The sequence below is a fragment of the Tachypleus tridentatus genome, chromosome 13, assembly GCF_004210375.1.
Source record: "Tachypleus tridentatus isolate NWPU-2018 chromosome 13, ASM421037v1, whole genome shotgun sequence".
NCBI classification, from domain to species: Eukaryota; Metazoa; Arthropoda; class Merostomata; order Xiphosura; family Limulidae; genus Tachypleus; species Tachypleus tridentatus.
In genome coordinates this window covers 176,554,179-176,564,905 of record NC_134837.1, presented here as the reverse complement: position 1 = coordinate 176,564,905, position 10,727 = coordinate 176,554,179, and the positions used below count along the sequence as shown (strand labels likewise).

General features: G+C 33.4%; 1 long non-coding RNA gene across 1 annotated transcript; it reads right to left on the bottom strand.

Moving 5' to 3' along the window:
• Positions 1–4,083: 4,083 nt before the first annotated feature.
• On the bottom strand, positions 4,084–9,120 carry LOC143239474 (uncharacterized). Its single transcript, XR_013021206.1, has 3 exons — positions 9,084–9,120; positions 8,294–8,358; positions 4,084–5,244 (listed from the first exon to the last, which is right to left on the bottom strand). It is a non-coding gene; the product is annotated as an uncharacterized LOC143239474 (long non-coding RNA).
• Positions 9,121–10,727: the final 1,607 nt, after the last annotated feature.

The window sequence follows — 10,727 nt, the reverse complement described above, 5'->3', positions numbered from 1 at the left end:
CCAGCGGGGGATTTGTGGACTGTGCTCAAGGGATCACCTGTTATCTAGAATTACTTGCTTATACATATTCATTGGCATCACTTCAGGCACGTACATCATTATCTATTTATTAAAACCATTTTATATTTCGAAAATGTATTATAAGTTCTATTACATTGACTTTTCAAAATAACAATACTGAAACTAAAACTCAAAAGTGTTTTTTTCTAAGTACACTATTACAACGCTATAAAATAATATAACTTCATCAGTGAAAGGTCTTTTAATTTTCTTAGGAATATTTAATTTGATCATGAAACATATTTTCTTAGCACTTTTATATCAAGTTCTGCCATGAGGTGGTTGATACCTAAGGCTGCGTGTCGGACGTTCCAACGTTTCAAAGGTAATTCTGTTGAACACGCTCTGCAGCTTCAGTTGGAGGTGCATTACACAAGTGACAAGCAATCCAATTATTTAATTTAAAGAGCTGGACAATGATTCTGTAGCTGCCAATGCTGCTAACAAGCTGTTTTCCCTCTGGCCAGAAGGTTAAAATTAGAATCGGTTATGATCGAATACCAGACTCTCTAACCTGGCCGTTCAGTGCTTGTGCTCACATGTTGCCGTTCAGGTTAAAAACTCTAGGTTCGGTTTCTTCACTCAATCAACGATCAACACATATCATAGTTATTATTTTTTTAGTATTTTAGAGGTATGTTGGTCATTTTGGAAAAAAAATTCTAGTTTTACATTATTAAACAGTTTCGCAGTATAGTATTTTTAAACTATAAGTAAGTGCACTAAACCTTTCGAAAGCACACTTAGATTATCGGTATAAAACATTTGTATTGGAATATAGTATATTGTCTTCTCATTTATCGATGATCTTTGTCACAGCTCAGTGAACAACAAAATAAATAGTATTCAAGTGAAAATATGTATCTTGAAATTCAATTTGCTTTAACATCATACCTGAGTACATGAACTGCAACGTAAATACAACAAATAAAGACTGCTGTGTTTGTAATAAAACTTTGAGTGTAGCTTATTAACAACTCACTTCAGAAACAAATGATATAAACGTAACGAGGATCAATATAAAACTGCTGCATCATAAATACTTGATATTACTAATGGTAGGAACGGGACAAATGTGCAATATAAGCTGAAACCTCAAATTCACTGCAAACAGCATGTAAACAAAACTTTACAAAATATTGTTGAATAGTAAGTTTGTTTGTTTGTTTTTGAATTTCGCACAAAGCTACTCGAGAGCTATCTGTGCTAGCCGTCCCTAATTTAGTAATGTGTAAGACTAGAGGGAAGGCAGCTAGTCATCATCACCACCCACCGCCAACTCTTGGGCTACTTTTTTACCAACGAATAGTGGGATTGACCGCCACATTATTACGCCTCCACGGCTGAAAGGGTGAGTATGTTTGGCGCGACGGGGATGCGAACCCATGACACTCAGTTTACGAGTCGCACGCCTTAACACGCTTTGGCATGAATAGTAAGCAAACTAACTGCAGAGTAAAAAGCCACCAAGTACTTGTGAAAGTTGATAGAGTAACAGCAACTTTCACAAAAACCATAAATTTGTCGATTTGTCTATCTGTTGGAAATATGTAGTTTTCTCCTGCCTTTACTTTATTCAAATCTAAATGCATGTGTTTTAATTACGCTACCTCGGATAAAAGGGTTTTTCCTACTTTAACTTATAACCTTCATAATAACAAATAATAACAATAACCATTTTGAGACACTGCTTACAAGCTTGTAAAACACTAGTAGCCATATTCTATGATTATGAGCATGCTCTGTGAGTTGTCAAGTATCATTCCGTCCTCATATCATGTACTCGTGCACTATTGCTTATGTATACGCTTTACGTGATCAAGCCAGAGCTGTATCAGCTGGATAAAAATATGGACTATATAGCTTCTCTAGGGCTAGGTTCTAACTGTTTTCTGAGCTTTTAAAGACAAAGTTTTCAGTTTTATGCCCCTGACTTGAGAGTTCTGTGTTGAACAAAGCAATTCTAACACAGTAGTCGGTGCCTTAGACGTGAGGACAAAAGCTACCACTGACGAAGTCTGACACAGATTTGCTCCAGCACTCTGTACTGAAAACAAGAATGATAAGTTGTATAATTTACCTTTACATTGTTTTCAAACTAAGTGTAACCTAGTAACATGTACGTTTGTACTTGTAGCAGCGCAAGTTTTAAGGAAACATAACGAGAGAAAAGGAGAAAATGTTATGCTGATAACCTTGAAAAGTCTTTGTCCCAGTGAAGAGAGCATTACTGCAAGAATAGAGATATATTTTAGAAAGAATAATGCTAAATATCCTATCAATCCAGCCAAAGAAAAGGCTGCCAACCACGCTAGATAGAAGAAACACGATAGCAAAGATATCAGCAAAAGCCAGGAAATATTGAGATACACTTGTAAGAAAAAAGACGAGAAGGATAGGCCTAGAACCCACTCACTCGTGAGATTTAGTAGAAACAAAAAATAATTACATTTTGATTCCAAATTTCAAAAAATCAAATATTGAAAGGATGCAACAAGAATTTACTGTTATGATTTGGGCAGCTGAGTTATTTGAAAATATGAGGTAAGTTAGAAAATGTTTAAAGAAAAATAAATCAACATTAAAAACAAATATATTCTTCACGGAAACAAAAAGGTAGCTGCATTTAAAAATAACAGGTTGACTCACAAAGGATATAAGAGATAAAATTAAAGAAAAGCATCACAGATTTAAGAAAGTTAAACTGACTGGTATTATAGAATATTTAGAAGATTATAGAAGATCAGGAAAGCTGATCAAACAGGAAATTAGGACATTTAAAAATTTGGCTGAAAACATAAAAATTAACAGTAATGATTTTTTAAACAACTTTCATAGATCCAAGAAGTCTTGATAAAAATCAAATAAAAAGCTTATAACCCGAGCGATTTCAAAAGGTGGGCCTTTCTTCTTCAGTTTGCCCTTGAATTTGGATGTAAATAACCTTAATAGTGTCATGAAAGTAAAGGATTTTGATGTAATGGTTGATCAGTCTCTTAAGCCATTCAAGCAGTCTCCAAAGGTTCAGAGGAGGGTTATTAAAATGGTATCTGGGTAGAGGGATTTTCATACGAGGAGAAATTAAGTTCCTTAAAATTGTTTTCTCTTGCAAAAAGAACAGTTGGAGGGAAGCTGTTTGAAGAGTTTAAGATTGTAAAAGGAATTGATAGTGTTGGTGCATCAACATTTTTCATACTTAAAGCCGAGAATTATAGAACTAGGAGAGATAAATATATATTTAGGTGAAGTAGAAGCCGTATTTATCTAAAACAATTTTCTCTTTCAAATTGGGAGGTTGGCCTATGAAATGGGTTGCCTTAGGATGTTGTGGAGGCGGTAGGTTTGAGTGAGTTAAAAAAAAACCTTTGTAGATTATGAATGATAAGGACTGGCTTTAATTTCCTTTTACTATTTATTTAATAGCTCTTGTTTGGCTTAGAGTATGGGACAGTCAAGATGGACCAACAGGTTCCTTGTTGTTTCTAAATATTATGTTAAGTTGTTTGACGCCATTGTTTTGGTATTTTAGTTATCATGTAATAAAATAGAAGCAGGATAAAGAAGAACAAGAGATTCAAACCTTCTGCTGTGATGTTTACAAAGATTATCAGAAGTTGTGACTCAGCCATTACACAGATACGTGTTATACAAGGAAACAGTATATAGTATTGTAAAGTCCTGATGACTTATTGACGAGATACTTAAAATACCATTTTGATGAACAATCCAAGCCATCCTTACATAGGCAGTGATATCGCCTGCCTTATAATAAATCAAATTTAGTGTAGATTATTTATACTGTACTTCAAAAGTACATGATTTACAAAGTAAAATGGACAACGTAAAACTATTTCATATATATAATAATGCATGACATACATACATCGATGTATATATATATAAGTAGAAAAATGCGAAGGTAATAAAAAACGAAACTGGAATTACAAACTGTGGTTGTAATTTATTCAGTTGGTGACGTTTCAAACAAATGTTCATTATCAAACCAGAAACAATCTTATTGGTTAACAACAGTTGGTGTACTTTCTTCGGTTTAATGGTAATCAATTAAAAGTGACGTTTCAGATAAAAATTCTAAAAGTTATATATACGTGTATATAAATTTCAAAAGAGCTCACAATTACAGGAACGTTTAAAAATATATATACCTATAAAACTTTTAGAAATGAAAATGCTACGTAAACAGATGCACAGCAGGTATGTTTTTATGTAAAATGCCAGTTTTAATTGGTTAACATGAAACTGAAGAAAATATCCTACATATAACCTTCAAAACCTTGTTGATGTGTCTCTACCGTGTTTCAACTGTAACTGTAGGCTATACAAGTGTAAGTAAGTACAGTTCCTGAATCTAACCAAACCAGTTACGACACGTAACGCACTTAGTACATGAATAAAGCTGAAAACCTACATTAGTGAAGAAAGGTTTTTATTTTTTCACTTGTCATTCAAGAGATGTCTATCTATATGTATGTACCTTAGACCGTAACTGTACTCAGATGACTAACAAGAAAAATAGTTTCTTATGATTCATCATTGAAGTAAAATTACCGAAGCTGTAAGTATTATAACAGTAAAATGTCATGATTCCAAGCTTTTGAGAAAGTCCTGAGTTTGGTAAAATATTTCACCTTTTACGTTTTTATTTTTATAATGCATTAAACTTAGACAGTGTCCTGCCTTAACTTCAGTTGGAATACTTCATTAATTTCTAGTTTCCACATTAAAATTGGCATTTATTTTGCCTAAATTACCACGTACGTAAAATACTATAGAAGTCTAAAGAGCTAATATTTAATCAAACATTTACACGGCTTTCAACGAGGCTAATGATGAAAGTCCTATAGTTTGGTCACTTGAATGTTTGGGAAGCTTAATCTGAGTGATAATCAGTTTTGTGAGTTTTTATTTTAATGTCCTGTCGTTGGCGTATTGGGCTGAGGATCGAAGAGTCAATGGTTCGAGACGTGATTCTTCCAAGTGACAACAAGTCTCGTTATTCAGATCAAAAACCTTTTGGCGACGGTGCTGCTGATTCGGTGCCTTCTCTTTGGCCAGTAATTTAAAATTAGGAACGTCTAAACTTCAACTCTTCACGTGCCTGATGTGGCCGTTTAGTTCACTTGTGCATAAGGTGCTGTTTATGTTGAAATCTATATCTCCACTCTGTCAAACAAGAAAGCCTTTATTCAGTTCTTAAACCTCAGCTTATCAAATCTACGCTCTGTACAATAAAACAACAAAACCCGTAAGGATTGGTACTCTACCCTAAACATTAAGGTTTATTACTTAGATAAAAACCTTGTGCACTCTCTCACTCGTGACCGTAATCCCTAAATATCAGCATGCACTGATTAAAAACACTAACAAAACAATAATAATTCAAGCAAACATACAAACTGAGAAAACAAATCAAATCAACAAGTTGGATCAAACTCAAAACTGTTTCTGAAACTCCGTTCTTATCTGTTACAAGTTACCACATTTCTCAATTACTTTTATTTATTTTCCTGGTAAAGCGTTTGGTTTGTTTTGAATTTCGCGCAAAGCTACACAAGGGTTATTTGCACTAGCCGTTCATAATCTAGCAGTGTAAAACTAGAGAGGAAGGCAGCTAGTCATCGCATAGTGTTCGCATTCGAACACACGACCCTGGGATTACGAGTCGAGTGCTTTAACCACCAGGCCATGCCGGGCCCTGGTAAAAGGAAAAACAACATCTAAGAGGAATAACAGCTGTAATTACTTCATTTTTTACTAAAATCTCTCATTCTTTGTTGCCTTTTATTTTAATTTGATCAGTTATTTCCCACAATTTTTAGAATTGGTTTGAGTATTTATTTGGTTTCTCTGGGTGGGCAAAGTTTGTTTGCTTTTTTGTTCAGCACAAAGCTACACTACGAGCTAACTGTGTTGTGCTCACCATGAATATCAAAATCCTATGTTTATCGTAATAAGTTCTCAGAATGACCACTGAGTTACTAAGAACAACAAAAAACATATCAGCGTATTCTTGGTGCAATTTAACTTGTCCCCTATTTTGATAAATAAGGAATAACATTATAAATATTATGCCATTCTTAATTACATACGAATCCCGAATAAATGTGATGATTTTGTCTCTAACTTTATAACTCTTATCACACCTCTGAGCAGCGTGAATTTCTCTGAGTAGTTTAATTTAGTATCTATAAAAAATTATTTTTGAGGACTGAAATAATTCTTCGATAATTAATGTAGATATCTCTTTTAAATTATTCAGCTTATTCCATTATTTTATTTCTTACTCAAAAAGAAATGACATTTCCGACTTCTTATCTCACTCGATGACAGTTAAAAATAATTATCTAAACATCAAAGTTAAAGAAAATGAATTTTTATATTTTTGTTAAGTCAGTTTTTGTATTTTTTCTTTCTAAGTAGTTACATAAGAATAGGGTTAACGATAGCTGCAGTGCTGTGTCGAATGTCATTTCTTTGGTACAGTCATTTAGATTAGCAACAGATCGTGGTGTTGGAACTTCTTTCTGGCAGCTATGCTTTAAGAAACTTTGTTCTCTTTTTAAATCTTTTAACGTGACCATTTTTTGTTCGAAATACGAAAATAAGAATATTTAATCTTTAATTTACAAAAATACGTGACCTTGAAAGTAAGTTTTTACAGAGCAAATAAAATTAATCACTTATACAGCTTTCTAACATGTTACTGTGTTTACCAAACTCCTTCTCACAGCATCCGTTTAAACTAGGACATCACAACCAACAGAACGCATGTGGAACATAACGATTGCACTTGGAGAACCAAATATAAAGAAATTTCTATTGACTACAAAAATTATTATACTCACATTTAAGTGTATAAAAATGTCATTCGTATATACAAAGTTTCTACGCATGTAATGAGTAATATATCATAATTATGACGTCATAATATCGACGTTCGTTCAGTTCACTGTACGAACAATCACTACGAAAACAATAATCTGAAATACTGTCATTGATATATATATGTATATAGATATACATATATAATATAAATAAAATATCCTTTGATAATGTCTACTCTTTTAGAACTCATACAAAGAGTGTTGTACGTATGATAAATCAATAAGTCAGTGATTGAACGTAAAAAATACCAGCATAACAATTTATTTTCTTAGGGTTGGGAGGTGGGTAAAAACCTAGGAATTGTATAACTGACTCTCTGAATCCATTTCACCTTCAGTTTTTGTTCGTTTCGAAGCATAATTTCACACTCTGGATGTTACACTTGTTTGTTTTGTTATGCAAAAAGCTACACAAAGGACTATCTGTGCTCTGTCCACCACGGGTATCGAAACCCAGTTTGTAGCAGTACAAGACATACCGTTATGCCACTGGGAGGTGCTTGTGCTATACCAACCATGGGTTTCGAAACCTGATTTTTAACGTTATAAGGGCTAAGTTATTATATAATCCTGCTTGGAGAAGAATTATTACTTGTGAAAGTAAACATGGAGAGGTAAAATAATACCTTCGTGATGACGAAAAACCCACTTGAAGTAAAAATGTATTCTTAAGACGGCTGGTACGGGTATTAAAACTTTAATTAAAATAAAGTACAAAACACTGTGTCGACCTGCTAAGTCATCTTCAGGTTAACAAAGAAACGTTGTCACTACTTTATTTTAATTAAAGTTTTAACACCCATACCAACCGTCTTAAGAATTTACATTAATACATTTGTCGTAATGAGCAATGTTTTCAACGCCAAATTTTTACATCGATAATTCTGTTAAATAACAAAAATCAGAATTTATTGAAAAATTCACACTTTCATGACAAACTAACATTCGAATTTCCTGTTCTTATTTTTTTTTCACTAAATCTGAAACTGGTTATTTTTTTTTTTTAATAACGTGAATGTACCGAAAAAGATTATCAGTAGTTGAAATAAAACAAACGGTTTAATCCTTTGTCTAACTCCCAAGTGTAAATTAACCTTAATATAGGGGACACAGTTTATGGACTTAGAACGCTAAAATCCGGGATTCGATTCCCTGCGATGGATATCCCAATAACTGTTTTCTCCAAAACAAACAAAAAACTTTAATACAAATAAAATAATACATGTTAACATAAAATCACCTCTTAAAGAAGGACTGTAATGATCAATTAACTGTAACTGCTTTGTTTGTTTGTTTACAATTAAACACGAAGATACACGAAAAGCTACCTGTGTTCTGCCCGTAGAAACCCGGTTTCAAGCAGTGTGAGTTTGCTGTGCCACTAGAGGGACATCTGGAAAACGAAAATCTTACATCACTTAAATACATATTATTCTTTTCGTAAGTATTGCTGCATGAGAAAGATTTATGTTGGTCCCAACAAATGACTGTTAAAATAAATTTAATTAACAGCACATGGAGTTAATATAAGCCAGTTTAAATGATGGAAAACAAGGAGTTAATATAATCCAATTTAAATGATGGAAAACATGGAGTTAATATAAACCAATTTAAATGATGAAAAACATGGAGTTAATATAAACCAATTTAAATGATGGAAAACAAACAAAATATATCTCTAATTTATTTGATTAGTTCTCAGAGACGTATTGCCAACAGGCTGTGTTAGGAATTGAAATGGTAAAGGCAACATGTTTGTGAGATAGTATTTGATTAGTTTCCAGAGATATATTGTCAACAGGCTTGTGTTAGGAATTAAAAGAGCAAAGGCCACATTTTAAAACTTTAGTCGAAATTATTTGCGAAATAAGAGAACAACACAAGATACGAAACATGAAATGTTTTCTCAGACTGGCTAACTTTGTTATTCAACCGTCGTAAATAAGTATTTACCGAATATAGCTTTATGTTTTAGATTAACGCATAATTAGTTTCAAAGTAAACAATAAAATAAAAACTATATGACATTTTCAATCCCAAGTATATATAACATCAAATACATCAGTAAATTTTTCATTTTATGTTAGGGACAAAGGAAAATAACAAATCTTTCCATACCGCTTTCCACACCACCCGTCCAACATCAGCTATGGCTGATCAACAAGTAACCTTCAGTTCTTTTAGCACTTAAGGAAAGTTGTTTTAAAGATACATCTAGGGGATTTCTCTCTCTCTGCATGAAACAGCCAATTGGAATTATCTTCAGTCTCGAGCGAGTTTTATAGTTATTAGAAGACGCTCCATTATTAAATAGATTTGACTAGTAACGTGATTATTTCATTTTAAAACCCGTTGACCTATTCCTTCACGTAACAGGAAATATTTTCGATTCACAAATATGTTACCACACAGCAGGAATATAATACAATATAATATGTATATATCTTTAATATAATTTAATAAAGTACAATATATATGTCTTTAATGTAATATAATATGTATATATCTTTAGCTACTTATATGTATTCAATACATGAATATATATAAACGATTTTGGAGAGGCCTTTTGTGGAAAAGTTACCAATAACATCTTGTTAATCAGTGTGTTAAATTTTACAACGGTTTCTATAGTCTGAGGTTAGGGCATTTAATTCGTATTACTTGGGCCACGGGTTCGAGTCTCGTATCTGAACACGCTCGCTCTTTCATCCATGTGACGGTTAATTCCACTATTTGCTGGTAATGAGTCGACCAAAAGTTGGCGGTGCTATCCCTCTGGTCTGTCACTTCAAAATTAGAAACGGTTAACGCAAAATCTTCGATTAGATTTACGCGAAGTTCAACAAACAGATGACTATTTAACGCTTGAAAATAAAATATTTGTTTCTTATTAGACGTCTGTATCTCTTTAAGAGACAATTTCAAAACGTTTTCACCTTTTTTGTTATTTCAAATGAACGACTAGCTCACAGCTACTTTTTTACAGTTTAAAACGTATAACAGGATGTCAATAGCATTTCGCTAAACTGAGTCATGCTCAGTATACAAACAAGAACGTCCTGACATTAGTATTTGAGGATGTCGTGTTATCCATGACCTGTTGGCATTCCGGTAGTTGATAAAAGTTTCGTAGTTTTACATATGGGTTGAAGTTTAGAAAGATATTGGTGAGCGATTAAATTAGAGATTTTCGATATAGATAGATATCCTCGATAATACTTTTAAGTGTTACATTATTCAGGAAGTACGTGTTAACAGGTTAAAACCACATCAAGAAAACCTGACTGTTAGTTAATCACGTGTCTATTTTCTAATATTTCCAAAGGTTTAAGGCCCATGAAAGGCCACGGTAACTTAGGGGGCATTGTGTAATTCGCCAATTTACTGAGAAAGACGAGTAAAAAACATATCTCCGATAACCTGTTGAGCTGCCTTGTGTAGAAACAGAAATTTCACGAAAGTTATGTTGTAAGATATGACGGGACTTCTTGGACGAGATAACTATATAATACCAAAGTCCTATTAACCAAATAAATGTACGAAACACCGAAGAACAACAAAAAGCTACCAAAGTCTAGAATTTTGTGAGTCTGTTTGTATCGAATTATGGCTGCTGGTGGCAGCTGCGCTGCAACTCGTGCAGGTGTGAAGATCACGCTGAGATGATTTTTATCCCCCGCCACTCCCCTTTCTAGTAAACGGCCCGAGAACCTTTGATGGAAGCTGTCCAAATAACCAGCAACGCCAATAACACTCCAGTTC